The sequence below is a fragment of the Ochotona princeps genome, chromosome 7 (genome assembly GCF_030435755.1).
Source record: "Ochotona princeps isolate mOchPri1 chromosome 7, mOchPri1.hap1, whole genome shotgun sequence".
Classification (NCBI taxonomy): domain Eukaryota; kingdom Metazoa; phylum Chordata; class Mammalia; order Lagomorpha; family Ochotonidae; genus Ochotona; species Ochotona princeps.
The window spans coordinates 74,904,686-74,922,183 of NC_080838.1; positions in this window are offsets into that span (position 1 = coordinate 74,904,686).

Sequence of the window (17,498 nt, forward strand, 5' to 3'; positions counted from 1 at the left end):
AGAGGTCATAGCTATTCTTCATGTAGACAGGGTCGTTTCCAAGCTGTCACTGCAGGTTCACTTGACGAACTTGTAGAAGTTTTGAACTTGAAAAGCATGCATTTTTTTCCCTACATTCACTTGTTGTCACTCTAGTTTTTAAAAGTCAACATTCTGCGTACCATCACATGAGAACTAAAATCTATAAAGCTAGGCTATAGGCCTTTTGCATCTTTCCTACAACTTCAGCACTAAGTTAAAAGATGTGTCTCCTGAGTGTGGTATCCATTTCCTTTGTCAGTTACTGAATTTTTTTTCACTTGACTTAATAACTGGGATACTTTTGGTCTTCATTTGTATACGTTTCATGTAAATGAGTCTCCCGAGTTCTCTGGGCATTCCATTGCTTTGTAACACATACGCTTCTCACCATCTCTCTTTTACCTTTCCTGGGTTCTGAAATACATTACTGCTCGCATTGTTATCAGATTTACCTCAAAATACACACTTACATAAAACTTAAAAAAATAACAATAGCATATATCTATTTTCTATAGGTTCAATTCAGTACTGAAAGTGTTCAGTTGATAAATGGTAGCACTTAAACACCATGGCAAATTAGATATGTTCATACAATAGTGCCGGGTCTAAGTAAGTTGCATGGTAGTTTGCTCTACAAGGATCTTCCGCAGGGGTTAATTGATCAGGGTCTTTGCCAATAAAATAGGCTAGCAGTATGTGAGACTGCACTTTAGTGATGTGGAAAAAGAAATGGGTTTGTTGAACTAAGGAATGATATAGTTCTCACCTGAAGATTTGTAACTCTTCCCCGTGTTCTAAGAAATTGGCCAGTTCATAGATTTGCATTTTCAAATGCAGAAGTCTCTGAAGGCCTATGAGAAAAGATTGTCAATAAATGTATAAGTATTTCTCTGTTTTAGCCTTTCCCTGAGTTTTTTTTCTTAAGATTTATTATTACTGGAAAGCCGGATATATAGAGAGGAGGAGAGACAGAGTGGAAGATCTTCCCTCCGATGATTCACTCCCCAAGTGAGCGCAACGGGGCCGATGTGCGCCAATCCAAAGCCAGGAACCAGGAACCTCTTCCGGGTCTCCCACGCGGGTACAGGGTCCCAATGCATTGGGCCGTCCTCGACTGCTTTCCCAGACCACAAGCAGGGAGCTGGATGGGAAGTGGAGCTGCCGGGATTAGAACCGGCACCCATATGGGATCCTGGCGTGTTCAAGGCGCGGACTTTAGCCGCTAGGCCACGCCGCCGGGCCCTTTCCCTGAGTTTTTGACAACCACTTTAATGCGGAATATTTGTTGTAGGGAAATGGACGTGCCCATAAAAGACTGTGTCGATGCCTGTAGATACCAGGATTAGGTTAAGACTAATCTCCAAGTGCACGATACGCCAGTGGATTTCACCGGTTTGATGGGGACCTGAAAATGAAAACCGGGGGTAGTTGGAATCTGGGCCACATGATGACAGGACAGTGGTTCCAAATATGTCAAATATATTCTATATTTTGGCTATACAATTAACATGATGTATGTATGTATATATATGTGTGTATATGCATATATATTTAATACAGGCTGCTTTCTCTCATTTATTTTCTGAATGACTAAATGAGGTTGATTATAATAAGAGGAGTCAACAAGAAGATTCTGAAGTTTCTGCTACTTACAGAGAGGCCTTTGAGTGAAAAATCCCCATGGGCATGAGACAGCTCAGTTTTACTATCACAGACCTGAGCATCGTAACCTCACGCAAATTATTCATTTCTTATACACGGGACAGATAGAACATACCATGAGGAAAGGGATTTTAGGAAATATGGCTAGACAGCAGCACTCCTCTTCTTTAGGAGACCTGGTCTTTTCACTGGTCGTTATCACTGATACATGCCTATGGAAATGATGAATGCATGCTTTTCTATGGGCTGTCCTTTACCTAATAGAGGTGTTAGTTAGAGACTGATCTGATAGTAGTATACCTTCATTATTTGGTCTCAGAGATACAACATTCAGCTCAATGAACAGCATTTAGTTAGTCTGGAGAAACTTTGATAATCTCATCATCCAAAGCACATTATGCTGTTGCAATAATAGGTGGCATCACGATGTTTGGAGGTGGTGAGCTCAGTTCTATCTTATGCCAGAGTAAGGAAGTAATGCAATCAGTCTGCAGGCAGACTTTTTTGCATGGAGACATCATCGTAATAATGTGTTTATTTCTTCTGAACGATTGTGACAAAGTTCAGCCTTGATGCAGAGAGAGAACAAGGAGCAATCATTTGGCTAGCCAGGATCAGGGTAAAAGCAACAGGAGGGTGAATCAACATTTTAACTATTGATGTCCTGGTGTTTAGATTCTGGAAGAGACGCTGTAGTCCACATACGGAAGTTTGTATTGAGATTCACTGGGATTTCAAATTCTTCTTTTTTTAAGATTTATTTATTTTTCATTACAAAGTCAGATATACAGAGAGGAGGAGAGACAGAGAGGAAGATCTTCCGTCTGATGATTCACTCCCCAAGTGAGCCGCAATGGCCGGTGTGTGCCAATCCAAAGCCAGGAACCAGGAACCTCTCCCGGGTCTACCACGCGGGTACAGGGTCCCAATGCTTCGGGCCGTCCTCGACTGTTTTCCCAGGCCACAAGCAGGGAGCTGGATGGGAAGTGGAGCTGCCAGGATTAGAACCGGCGCCCATATGGGATCCTGGCGTGTTCAAGGCGAGGACTTTAGCTGCTAGGCCACGCCACCGGGCCCAATTTCAAATTCTTTACATGATGGACATTCCAGCTTGTGAATCTCATCTGTGAAATTCATTTCATGTCTGGAAGCCTAGACTGGTGCTGGCTTCGCTACACTTTATATTTTTTCAGTAACATCAAAATTTTAGCACTAAATTCCTTTCATTTTAAGTGTCCAGGTAATCCCTGACTCCTCGTATTGAAACTTCACTGCTACAAGATCTGTATGTGTGCACCACACATGTTTGCTGAGAGTAAAGGCAGGTGAAGAAGGTTATTTTGGTGATATTTTATCAATTCTTCCTTTTTCGTCACTTTTGCCTTTATTAAATGTTCCATCCTTCATTCTAGCCTCTTGTGTTGGATTCTAAGGAAAGTAAAATTTATTAATACAAAGCAATTCACTCATCATTGGGCCAAAAGCTAAATATACTGAGAACAGGTCTTTTTTTTTTTTTCCATTCTTAGGATCATTTGGATTGTCCAGAGATACAAGAATGTCCTGATAACTTCAACATTAAGGATTGTTTAGTATCTTCTGTTTCAAAAGAGAATGAAAAACAAATCCTATAGCAGGAGACACTCTTTGCAAAAGACATATTTGATGAAAGAGTATTATCTGGAACCTATGTTGAAGAAGAAATCTTGATACTCATTGTAAGAAAACAACTCATTTTCAAAATGGGCCAAAAACTTCACTGAGGAACATATGTGGACGGCACACAGCATATGAAAATACATTCAACATTATATATAATTAGAGAAACACAAATTAAAACAATGATGAGCTTTTGCTATCTTGATATTAGGTTGGCCAAAATCTACAACAATGGCAGCCCAAATCATTTTAAGATATTGAACAAAAGAAAGTTAGTATTTGCTGGTTTGAATGCAAAATGGCCCAGTCACTTTAGAAGACAACATTGTGATTTATTGAAAAAAAAAAAAGCTGAAAATACCACATTGTCTAGCATTCTCTCCGTTCAATCCAAAAGTTGATGTGCCCAACAAATACTTGCACTGATGTTTACAGAAACTTTATTCATAATTGTCAAAATGTAGATAAATGTAGATACAGATTGTAAGTTATTCAGACAGTAAGATAGCATCATTGAACAGTACAAGGAAAGATCAACTTTTGGAGAGATATGGAGAAAGCAAAAATGCATATTAATAATTGAGAGAAGCTAATCTGAGTAAGATACATGCTGTTTGATTCCAACATTTGGTATGAAAAAACTGGAATTGAAAAATTGAATACAGTAGAAAAAATTGTTTCCAGGATTTAGGAAGAATGGAGAGTTGAATGGAGCATTTCATTTTTCTTTCTTTTTGCTTATTTGGAAAGACAGATCCACAGAAAGAAGGAGATACAGAGAGATATTCCTTCTGCTGGTTCACTTCACAAGTGGCCACAATGGCTGGAGCTGAACCAATCTAAAGCCAGGAGCCTCTTCCAGGTCTCCCACGTGGCTGCAGGTGCAGGGTCCCAATGCTCTGGGCCATGCTCCACTGCTGTCCCAGGCCACGAGCAGGGAGCCGGACGGGAAGTGGAGCAGCTGGGATACAAATAGTTGTCCCTATCAAATTCTGACACTTGCAATGTAGGGATTTCGCCAGTAGGTTACTGTGCTGGGCTCAACCAGGGCATTTCTAAGACAGTAAATCTATCTTTATGATAATTGTGGAAATAGATTATTATACATTTTCCATACTAATGAAAGGCAAACTGCCCAGTAGAAATATAACATAAATGAGATTTGCGATGAGTATGATAAATAAGTTCATGAGTATGATAAATGTAGCACACTGAAGGGGATGTTGTCAAGAGGGAGGTAATAAATGTGTGTGTGAAATGGTGAATGAAGCGAGTTTGGTGTCTTCCTATCAATTTTGTGGAAAATCCCAAATTGCTCTTGAATAAAGCCATATAATACTCACAAATATATCTATCATTTGTTTAAAAATATGCTTTCCCCCTGAATCTGAAGAGTCAAAAATGTGGAGTTAAGTGAAATGGAGCTAGATATGGGAAAAATGACTGTTTGAAGAGACGCTATTCTTTAGCAGTCATGAGCTAAACTAACATCTTTATTAACTAAGCTCAGTGATGGCAGGGGTCACTAGAAACTACCAAATGACAAGTTTATGTGGAAATCCAAATTGAATTGAGAGAAGCAAATGGTCATTACAGTGAAGTCTTTCTGGTAAAGACCAATATTGCAGCTTCCCCAGCAATGTAATCTAGCTGAAGAGAATTGCAGCAAACAATTTGGACACACAAAGCTTTAAACCTTTTCATTTTCCTGACTTCTTTGTCCAGATTCCATAACTGCGAGGTCTCACCTCTCCTGGAACTCTCTCAAGGACACAACGTAGAAATACAAACCATCTTAGCATTCGCATCTTCATCGACTCATCTAAGCAGTGATCAGAGGATGAAGAGATCAGATATAGGGGTCACGTTGAGGGGCTACCTGTCTTTGGAATCTGTGTGGGAATCCAGAAAGCAAGCAGGTACTAGGGAAGGCTGAGCTGGCATACAGGAGTGATGGAAGCACACAGTGAAGAGAGTACTAATATCCTTTTAACACACAGAATCCTATTCATCATTCCTCTTACTAGACGAATGCTGTTAGATGATAACACAAAGGGGGCAGAGCCTTTATCTATGGTGGGAAACAGACAACAAAAGATAAATATCAGAGAGCACAAATAAGTGAGGTTGCAGAACATCTACACCCGTAGTATCGCTGGCAGGAATCGGTACTATTTGAATGGGAGACTACCTTAACTCTTGCTTTCCCTTGGTGGTTGGGTGACACCCAGAGTGAATTTTAACAAGGGACAGTTAATTTTTATGAGGGCTTAGCTCTCCCCAGGCATTGGGTGTGTCTTTCCTTCTGAAACTTCTGAGCATTAGATAATTATGTCTTCATTTTAAGGACAAAAAATATTGATGTAGGGCAAGATCATGTGACTTGTCTAGGAAACAGGTGTCCTTTGCCTCAGGAAAGAGAGGATAGTAGTAAAAAACAGTCAGAACTCAACATATTTGTTGGCTAGGCTGTATTCAAAATTAGGTGTTCTAAATATAAATACCCTTAGCTTGTGCAGCAATTCAGAGAAGTTGGGAGTGTACAAAGGATTCATTACCCTAGTTGGTTACTAAGGGATGTGGTTATTTGGATAAAAATACAAAGTAATGCTTAATTATTTTAAGATTAAGTAAATTATCGAACACACACTCTTCTTCATTGATTTGCGCAGTTCCTTGATATGTTTGTGTGTATTTGTATTAGCTTTATTCATACACAGAACTATAGTCTTAAACAACCAAGGAGAGAGAATTCACATTTTCTGTGCACAGGGTGGAGAAGGAACATCTCTGGAGTGGGATTAAATCCCAAATTCTCTGTGCTTCTTTGATCAAGTGACAGTAGATGATGGTGTTTGGACTCTGTGTGTCTACCGTCAACTTCTTGGCTAGAAAAAAATCTAATCTTTCAATTGGAAAATTTTAAAAAAAGAAGTAATGGATTTTTGAAACCTGGAGTGTATTGAGTTAGCAGATGTGCAATGTGTTTCCAGTGGGGAAAGACACATGCAAGAGAAATCAGATCAGAAGCAGAAAGGAACACATGAGCCTGGCAGCCATGTCTTTGTCACTGAAGACATACAGAATAGTGCCCATAAATGTGCTTAGATTGAAGTCTGTAAAATTTTGCTAGGAAAACTTTCTGGTTGTATCTATTTTACTGATAAAGACAGGTGAATTAGCAACACAGTATTCATGCGATCCTTAATGTAACTGTACTCCTTTTACTTGTTCATGTACCACACAGGATGGACGTAAAGCAGATTATCAACCAAATATTATAGTTTGCATTTTAGAGTAGGGCTTCTTTTTTAACAATATATTAAATAATGCCTGCACCCTTGGTGACCTGGTGTCTGAGATGTCATAGCTTTGTATCTTTATAAGAGAATGCTTGAAGCCTATTTCAGGTTGCTACTTATATAAATACAGTAACCTTGTTTCCATGGTTTTCTCTCAGATGCATTTAGTAAGTGGTTGATGCTCATTCCTATTTTTTGTGAGAATGGATCACTGACAAAATTTCTGTTTATTTAGAAACTCATTCCTGCAAAATTTATTGCAAGATTCCTTGTCTTCTGCAACTGTTTAAGACAGTGTTACTTTTTACTGTAAGCATAAATAACTATTTTTAAGACAACTGAGCAGGCAGTGACCACAGGTTGTTGACAGGTCATAATTTCATGAGATTAATGTCAGAAATAAAAGCGGTTGTTACATAGTCAATGCGTAATAATTGGTATTCTGAAACCACAAAATGATTAGCATTTCCCATATCCAGTATCCTTTACTCCAATCTTGTAAAGCGAAGGCCATATATTTTCCGCTAATTGTAAAGGGACAATTTATTAGCAGATACTTGCTAGAAAGAAGCCAAACAATTTAGTAAATTGGATTGCTTTAATTGATTAGCTAATTAATTAATTTTACCCTTTTTTACTGAAGCTGAATTAATTATGCAGACATAGCCGTAAGTCATGGTGGAAGTCTAGATTTCTGCAGTTTGGGGGTGGCAGAAAAAATAGGACATATATCATTGAATGGAAATCAAAAGACATGCTATCTTTTATAGAAAGTGCCGCAGGGCCGTGTTACCAGGGGAGGAGGAGACTAGTCGTGGTACCCAGCTAAAGCACTGGCAGCTCCAGGTGCACACAGTCTGTGGGTGACTCCTTTTTTGGAGGTTGGCTCTTGGTAGAATGGGAGGTGGCAGTCAGTAACTCACATGAATCCCTCCTCAAAATCACACAGCTTGCCAAGATCAGTTCAGTAACAGAGGGCACAGTGTGACTCAGGTGCCAGCTGTGGGCATAGCCCATGCTCCAGAGATCCCTGTGAGCCCAGGCCTTCTTGCTGTCTGAAACATATCTTCATCCTGTTGCTTCTTCAAACCTCCTGTCTTTATGTTTTTTGTTTTTGTCTTTGTTTTTGTTTTCCCTCAGGAGTGCTTCATCACTGAATCTGAGCAACAAACTCAAAGTTCAGGCTTTGCCATCAGGACACCCAATCTGAAAAATGGGCTTAGTCAATATTATGTACCAAAAGACTGACTGAATTAATTGAGGATGTCTTAAAAATGTTTTTAGCTCTTAGATAGATTAAGTCTCTATGCAAAGCTGGGTTGCTGTTTTGCCTAGATTTGTTATTACTAATCCAGCTGTGGCATGTAATCATGTAAGTAGTGATGTCACTGAGCAAGCAATATATATACCTAGTGGGTGTTTTATTGATATAATTATGTAAGCTAAAAACCAGATGTAGGGAAGCAATCTGGCATATATATGTTACTCCTGAAAATCATTTAAATAATATCCTTTATACAATTATAACAGAGTTAAAATATAATCTTATCCTCTAAACTCTCCACGATTCCCTTTTATTTTCATGCATATTTAATGCAATTTCCTTTATTAGTTGTCAGTTGATGGGTTGATTCTATATCTTTATCTCCACTTTATTTATATTTTCAAGGTGACAAAATAATAGCATCTGCCTTAGGTGAACAAGATTAGCTTCAGAAACAATGCCGAAATAGAAGCGATGTTCCTTTTGCAGGAAAAAAAAAAAAGGTCATTACAGACGTGAGTAAAGAAGTTAAGACATCAGCAAGGATGTTGAGATGATTAGATTATCTTACGTTACTTTTAAGATTTCTACATAAATCAAAAGTTTGTATGTTGGAAAGATGGGGAGAGGTTTGACTCCAGGTGCTCTGTTGCAGTGTGATTGAAGAAGCAGAGATGAAAGAATTTAAACACATAAGCCAAGGGCCATAAGCACTGTGAGAAGCTATAAAACTAAAGCCATGTGTTTACCCTCCTACCTTGGAACAGGAAACTGCCCTGGCAACAACTTCACTTGAGTTTCCATGAAACTGATTTTGGACTCTGTCTTCCAGAACTGGAAGAGAATAAAGTTTTATGGTTTTAAGTCATTCAGCTCAGAGGTAATGTGGTCCAATGAAAAACTAGTAAAGCACTCACCTATTTTAAATTTGGTTTAAGATTCATTACGTATATATGTCCCAAGAACTGTGAAAGTAAGCACAGCATCAATATTGGGGGAAGGCCTACATTTCATGTTGAAGGACACAGTTCATACATTTAGTGCCCTGTGCTCCTTCCATAAATACCTATCCCCCAACACAGCTGGATCCTCCAGTGCCACGGATATGATAGAAAATCTCTCCAACAAAAGAGTTGCTTTAAAATTAAATGAAATGTTGAATTACCAGTAGTTCAACAACAATAACAAAGCAAAGCCCATAAAGATGTGTTTGGTTTTCATATTTACTCAAAGAAAACTTCAAAACACTCATGGAAAATGGAATTGGACAAATGAAATGTATTGATGAAAATTTGATAATTCCTTGCAAATGAATACATATATGATACCATAAAGAAAGGGGAAAAGATACAATTGCAGGAAGGATAAGTAGATAAGCATTGGTTTCATAATTCTGGACCTCATGTAATCTCTTTCTGCTCTTCAGTGAAGGTCCAGTTTAACTACTCAAGAGCTAAAACAGTTGTACGTATCAATATAAAACATAAATACAGATGTTTTCACAAATATGAGCACTCAAAAACTGAATGCTATTGTTGTTAACTGTCAACTTGAGAAAAGTCAAGATGTTTTTGTGTTTTATAGTCTTTATTGAGTAAAAGAAAGTTCTCAATGGAGGATCATGATAAAAAGGGAGTAACATACACTCATGAAGATAATAAAGTCCCTTATATGCCTCATTATTTTATCTAGCATACAATTAAGGTAGTTCCTTGAGAATGAATCAATTGTTTAAAACGATTTCTTTATTTGGCATTATGGCATTCACAATTTGAAGGAAAGTGGGGCTAAAATGGCATAGGCAAGAGTTTAAAGTCAAATGATTAATACACTACATTTTAGCAGTGGGGGCAAAGGTTCATAAATTCCAAACTATTCCAAGTATTCAGCGAGAAAAAGATCTGGTTGACAGAAGAGGTAAAAATTAGTACTTTCCATCTGAAATAAGTTTAATATTCATTCCATGGCACTTGTGAGCTCTTAAATACTTATACAATTAAAAATCAATCTCTTAAAGCTGGGAAATACCACTGCCATTTCCAATTTACATGAGAGTCCCGGTTCTTCAAGGAAAGTGAGATAGGAAGTGTGGAAAGCCAGCCTGCTTGTGGGCACTCCATTCTTTCTCCCAACAGAGCAGGATAATTTGCATTCTCTGTCAGTGCAGCTCAGTGCGTGGCTGGACTGTCCCAGCAGTGGCAGGCATGTGAGGAGAACCATTTAGATGAAACATTTACTTTGGCACAGGTTTGGTGCCACACTCAGGTTTCCTCCAGATGGACCAGCTCCGTGTGCGCATGGGCCTGCCTCTTAATTCAGCTACCGAAATGAGGGGCAAATTCTGCTAGAGCACTTGGGCACTAAGAGAACCAGCAGGAACAGAAGTGGATAACAGCAAGCTCCATTCCTTTGACGTGGATACTTTGCAAAGAGCCTGCATTACTTTGCAACCAAGCCCTGTCAACTGTGGCTCTGCACATGACCATTGCATTAGCCCTGGTCCTCTCGTTTGCTAAGAATTCTTGATGAACCATCAAAGCCTGTGCGGGAATTAAGAATCATCACACACCCAATCGCATTTCTTGAGGCACCTCAAGTGATTAAACTTAATGTCTTTATTTCCAGATTCTTAAATTTTCAAGGGAGAAATGAAAGCATGCTTGGATCTGAGGTGCTAGGCTGCACCCTTTGCCTCGCCCCACCTGCAGCACCAACACTACAAGGAATATAAAGACATCTAATGCATTTTAAAGACTTGTTCTTTGAAAGGAGAAAAAAATTAGTGGTGACAATAACATAAAAGTTAACTTATGCCTAGTGTTATTACAGAATAAGATGCTGTGCAGAAGTTGCTCCTGAGCTTTGGGATCTGTTGAAAGACATACAGATCCATGGTAAGCAAGGACAGGACGTGGCCACTGAAAGTGTCAAATTCCTAACCTAGCAAACCTAAACATGTCAGTTAACTGGCAAAATATAGTGAAGGCTAATCTAGATGGGCCCAGTGGACAAAGCATGATCAGGGTTGTAGTTTATGTGGAATGGCAAGTTCAGAAAAAGAGATCGGAAGATCCGCTAGGCTTTGCTGGATTTAAAGATGAGGGAAGGGCCCTGCACAGTAGCCTAGTGGCTGAAATCCTCACCTTGTATGCATCAGGATCCCATATAGGCATCAGTTCTAATCCCTGTGACCCTGCTTCCCTTGCAGCTCCCTGCATGTGGCCTGGGAAAACAGTAGATGATGCCCCAAAGCCTTGGGACTCTGCATCCATGTGGGAGACCCGGAGGAAGCTCCTGGTTCCTGTCTTCGGATCAGCTTAGCTCTGGCCATTGCTGCCACTTGGAGAGTGAATCATTAGAGGGAACGTCTTACTCTCAGTCTCTCCTCTCTGTATAGCTGACTTTCCAATAAAAATAAATTAATTAAAAATAATATTAACAAGATGTGGAAAGGCGCCTCATGCTAAGAAATGCAGATAGATCCTGGAAGCTTCAGGAACAGGGTTTCTCATTAAATATTCCTAAAGGAGCCTTGCACTAACCATTTAGATGGTGAGATCCATTTCAGGCTCCTGACCTTCAGAACAGCATGAATGTGCAAACCCACTTACATCACTATGTAAATTTGGGATGATTCGATACAGTAACAATGAATTATCAGCACTAAGACAAAACCATACAATGTGCTCAAAGTGAAGAAGTCTGAAAGTGAAGAGAATATCAAATTGGAAAGTGAAATTACAAGCTGTCTGTTCTAATGCAAAAATAATTGAAATCCATGTAGCTGAGTATTTGCATATAACCTATTCACATTCTCTTATATAATACCAGGGATGTCTCAATTTCTTTTAGTACTTAATAAAATGTACATTTTATGTAAACAATGTTATGGTTTATTGCTGAAAGATTAACAACTAAAATACAAGTCCGTGTCTGTTGAAACACAGCATCACAGGACTAACTCAAGAGCAAGATCTGAGTTTAGTGAATTCTGCAGATATGGAATTTGGGAGTATGCAACATACAGTGTCAAGAACAACTGCAATATATCTACAGCAATTTGTGAGAGGAAAAAAGGTGATTTATAGTTATTATCTCAATTCACGAGACAGCCTGCAAAGTTCTACATTGCTAACATCATATTCACACATTGGGTAAGTTCCCGACGGCTCCCATGGGCCAGATAAGAAATCAAAGCTAATCTCTTATGTCTACATCCTTCATCCTTTAGGCTCATCGAGGAGCTCTTTCGTGAGGTTCCAGAAACAACCGGCATGTTGAGACCTGGAAATGAACACAGGAGTGGATTATAGGCACATCACCTAGGGAATGGTGTGAATGACCGAGCAAGCCATGGAACGGTAGTGTGTTGGCCCTGGGAGTTTCTCAGCACGTTGTTTTTTTATCTCCCTCTCTTTGGGCAACTTGTCACCATGGATTTAGAACTGCTGAGTGAGCATCTGTGTTCTCCAAAGCACAACTGGGCAAAGACGAGAAGGATAACATTCCAACATAATTGCTCTTGACATCTTAATATTATAGAGTATTACAAAGATAATGAAATAATTATTTTTGAATGATATAATAATAATACTGAAGACTATTTCTATGAATTTCACATCATGCAACACTTCAGTACATAGTCCTGAATGAAGAGGGTTTTGTAACAGGCAAGAATAGAAAATATTTTTTGTTGTTGTTGCTGAAGAGTCTTTTCCATTCAAATACTTTATTTTTATTTATTTTTTTAAAGATTTATTTAATTTCATCGGAAAGGCAAATATACAGAGGAGGAGGGACAGAAAGAAAGATCTTCCATCTGATGGTTCACTCCCCAAGCAGCCACAATGGCTGGAGCTGAACCAATCTGAAGCCAGGAGCCTCTTCCAGGTCTCCCACGCGGGTGCAGGGTCCCAAGGCTTTGGGTCATGCTCAACTGCTTTTTCAGGGCACAAGCAGGGAGCTAAATGGGAGGCAGGGCCACCGGGATTAGACCCAGTGCTCATATGGGATCCTGGCACGTTCAAGGTGAGGACTTTAGCCACTAGGTTATCATGCCGGGCCCCACTGAAAATGATTTTTAAAACTAGGATTTCCTTAAGAACAGCACGCTGTATCTGAAGTTGAAAATACCTTACCTTGAGAATATATATATATATATATATATATTTAAAAGAAAAAACTCCACTGACCACAAATGTGAGGGTGTAACTATATCTTCAAGAAGCAGTGTGGGAAACTGAACTTGAACTATGGTTATTCAACAAGGTGGAGGAACCCACCATGGGGGGAGGGTGGGGGGGAGAATCCCAGATTCTATGTAATTACAACACAATGTAATTAATGAATAAATTTAATTAAAAAAAGAAGCAGTGTGGGAACAACTACTCTTTTTTTTGTTTTGTTTTGTTTTTTTGTTTTTTTCTATATTTTTTTATTCATTGATTACATTTTATTATGTGATACAGTTTCGTTGGAACTGGGAATCACCCCACCCCTCCCCCCACCCTCCCACCTTGTGGAATGTTCCACCTTGTTGCATATCCACTGATCAAGAACAGTTGAAAGTCCCTCTTTGCAAGCATAAATTAAACATAGAGTCCAACATCTTATACTCCAATCTAGGGGAACAACTACTGTTATGCATACTTCACAGGACATAGTTATAGCATAGCATGCAGTATTATGAAGAAAAAAAATAGTTTAACTGACCTTATATATAACAAAATTTTCTATTTTGATTCAAGCACCAAAGAATTGTTTCTTGGAGTGAGAGCCCAAAGGAATTTAAAGAATCAGGAAATGGAAATAATGACATAATAAAGAAAATGTATCACTGACTTACCAATGTTGTACATATACAGAAGGTTAAAATTACGATCTTCTTTGGAAACAGAGATGTAATAGTTTGTAGTACTTAAAAACAAATGAATTTCTATTTACCAGAGTGAAACTCGTTCAAATACTGTTGCCAAAATAATAGATGATAAGAAGCTCTGCGTTTGACTGGATGAATCATTTTCCTTTTCTCATATTAATTCCCCTCCTCTCTCTCTCTCTCTCTCTCTCTTTTTAACTTATAAAGACATATTCTGAAAGTACTGGATTTCACACTTCTCAGAGGTTTATGGAATGTAGCGTGCTGTAAATCACAGCTAGGCAAAACAGTTTTTCTTAACTTCATTTCCTTCTTTTTAGAACCCATTCTGTACTAAGATTAGTTACATGTTGTGCCCTAGAATGAGTCTGTGACTGCACTGCTTTGCCTAAATTGTTTGGATAGCAAATTTGTGGAACTAAGACACAGTTAAAGCATTTGGAATATCAACACTCTCTCCCAGTATCTCCACAGCCATGTTAAGTCTGACAGCATGAGTGCGCGCGTGTGTACTCACACACACACACACACACACACACACACACACACACACACACAATCCATCATCATTTCCTCAAAAGGACCTACTGGAGTTTTGTGAGAGAATTTGGAAGCTTTGGGCATTGGGACAGTCGAGGCTCAGAGCTGGCCGCTCTTCTGCCCACTGAGAGATGCTATTCAGAACCTGTGCCCTGGCACCTGACAGCAGGCATCCCTTGGTCTCTGGGGCTGGTACATACTCACAGAGGGAAAGCAAAAAACTTACTTTTTCACAAAATTAATTTATTTTTTTAAATGAGCTTACTTAGTTGATTAGGGTACAAAGGGTCAAGGGCTACAGGAAAGTGGGTAATACCGTTGTTTCCACACTAATATTTTTTTTCCCTGTATCTGGGGTCAGGGGAGAAACAAAGGGAGAAGTCCCACCCAGCCTCCCACCCATCCCAGGTCCCCTACGTGAGGCATGCTCTGAGGGTCCTGCTCAAGCAGTGTTGATAGTTGAACAGCTCTCAATTGCTGCCAATCTCGCCTTTCCAGTCGCGATGAAACCTACTCGGAATCCAGAGGCTGACACTGTCTCTTCCTAAGCACCTGAACATTAACAGAGTTGCTGACTAGTGTATCTGTTTACTGCTCACCTGGGAGTGCTGTGAACTTTATCAAACAGGGCTAAAATAGATGTAGCTATATTAAATTACTAAGATATTTAACCAATTATTTTCAAAAGTTCATAGGAAGAAGCTCACACAAACTTGTTCCTGGAAACATATTCCAGCATGCAGATGAGAGAGAATTTAGACATGTAATTTTGCCACTCATTTATTTATTTTTAAAAAATATTTGTTTGTTTCTACTGGATAGTCAAATATGCAGAGAAGATGAGACACAGAGAGGAGTAACTTCCATCCTCTGACTCACTCCCCAAGTGATCACAATGGCTGAAGCTGAGCCAATCTGAAGCCAGGAGCCAGGAGCTTCTTCCCAGTCTCCCACTTGGGTGCAGGGCCCCAAGGCTTTGGGCCAGCCTTTGTTGCTGGCTTTCCCAGGCTACAAGCAGGGAGCTGGATGGGAAGTGGGGCTGTGGGGATTAGAACTGGCACCCATATGGTTTCACGATGTAGGCAGGCAAGGATTTTGCCCACTAGGCTATTGCATTAGGCTCCACTCATTTATTTTTGTCTGTAATCTGTAATACTTAAATCTCTTTGGAACCAAATTCAATGACCATTAATCTGTACCAATATTAGCATGTGGTTGCCAAGTGTTAAACCTCTATGAGGAATGTAACCAAGTATCTAATCTAAGGTAATTAGCAAACTAGTTGTATAAAAAATTAATAAAAAATATTTCATGCCTTGATATTCAGTTTTCTGAAATCATTCATGTTCATGAAGTTTAGCCAGTAATGATCTTTTCATAAAATCTTTTTCATAAGAAAAATTCTCATGGCCTCTAATTGAAGCATTTGTGGCTGCTATTGTCATTTAAATAGAGCCTTATTTTTAGTGCAATTAAATTATTTAAGCTGACAATTTCCTACAGGTTCAGTTAATAAAATGTAATTCATGGCAAACTAAAATCAGCCCTGACTAAAACCATGTTCCCTGTTTACCAAGTTTAACTCTTCCTTTGAACAATAATCCGTGCTGAAAATCCAATTCCTTGTTTTAATGTATAATGTTATATCGCACCATTATGTTGTGAAAACCATTAAGAAAATATCAGTTTGTGGTTATCGTGTGACTGTGTGGCTGCTGTATAGTCACTGTATTGTACGCCTGGTGTTCACTTGTGAGTGCATGGAGCCACATGCTTCCTAGCTTGCCAATTTCATTCCCCAACTTTCATTTTATAATATTTCATGATATTTTATAAAGCACATTAGCAAATACAACTTTGATTTTCAGGCTGCTATTTAGATTTAATTTTGCTAAAATCACTTGAAAAGTCTCCCTTAGTATGATTTTCCTGAGCCAAATTTAATTCTGTTTATTAATCATATTGTACAATCTGTAGAAATGTTGAAATTAAATTCCCTCCAGAAAGATTCACCAAAAAATGCTGTCAGTGACCACTTCCTACACAACGATGCCAAGAAGACACATTTTTAAAAAAAGATTTGTCTATTTATATTGGAAAGGCAGATTTACAGAAAGAAGAGAAGATCTTCTGTCCACTTCTTCACTCCCCAACTAACCACAATAGCCAGAACTGAGCTGATCTGAAGCCAGGAGCCAGGAACTTCTTCCAGGTCTTTTCCGCAGGTGCAGAGTCCCAGTTTTGGGCCGTTCTCGACTGCTTTCCCATGCTAGAAGCAGGGAGCTGGATGCGAAGTGGGGCAGCCAGGACATGAACCGGCGCCCCTATGAGATGCCGGCAATAGCAAAGCAAGGTCTTAAGCCACAAGGCTATTGTGCTGTGTCTAACAAGATAGGTTTTATGGCTGCCTGAATAACAACTTTTTCCATCACCACAGCCCTTACCCCGCATGGTTTTCTACCAGACTACCACCATTGTTGTGTATTTGGCCACTGCAAATAGCAATAGGTGTTTGCTTTTTATTATAACTTGCTTTTCAAGCACAATGACCTGAATACAGTAATATGTAGTCTTGATTGAGTATCTTTACTGTTTACTTTTTTGTGTGAAAGTAAAAGCTGGGTACCATATTGTAATTTCATAAAAGATGATCTATACTTAGGTAAACAATCACATTAGTAAAACAAAATTAATACCTGTGATTGGTTGGTTTGAATTTTTCTAGACAAAATACCAACAAAGTATATGATATGAAATTGGGAAACTTTCTTTGTAGTCTGTAAGAGGAATATAAGATGGAAACTTGATATTAATGGCTTGAATTTAAAGCATAAACGGCCCACTAATATAGAAGTGAAGTTTTCAGAATAATTACAAATGAGATTTATTATGAAGGAAATATATCAAGCCAAAATCAACTGAGTTTTCTGACTCAGTAAGTTTGTTTAATGAAAACAGGGAGAATAAATTGGGGGGAAAAGTTCAAGAATTGTTTTCACCTCATTATGAATGCCCATCAATATGGCCTAAATGTATTTATCTTTCACACAGGTGGCAAAATTAATCTTCCATTTGATGGAATTTTTATCTTCCTGCTTTTCTTTAATTGGCACTGATAATACAGAATGGAACACTAGTACAATACTGCCTTTGATTAAGTTTTGTCCTTTTT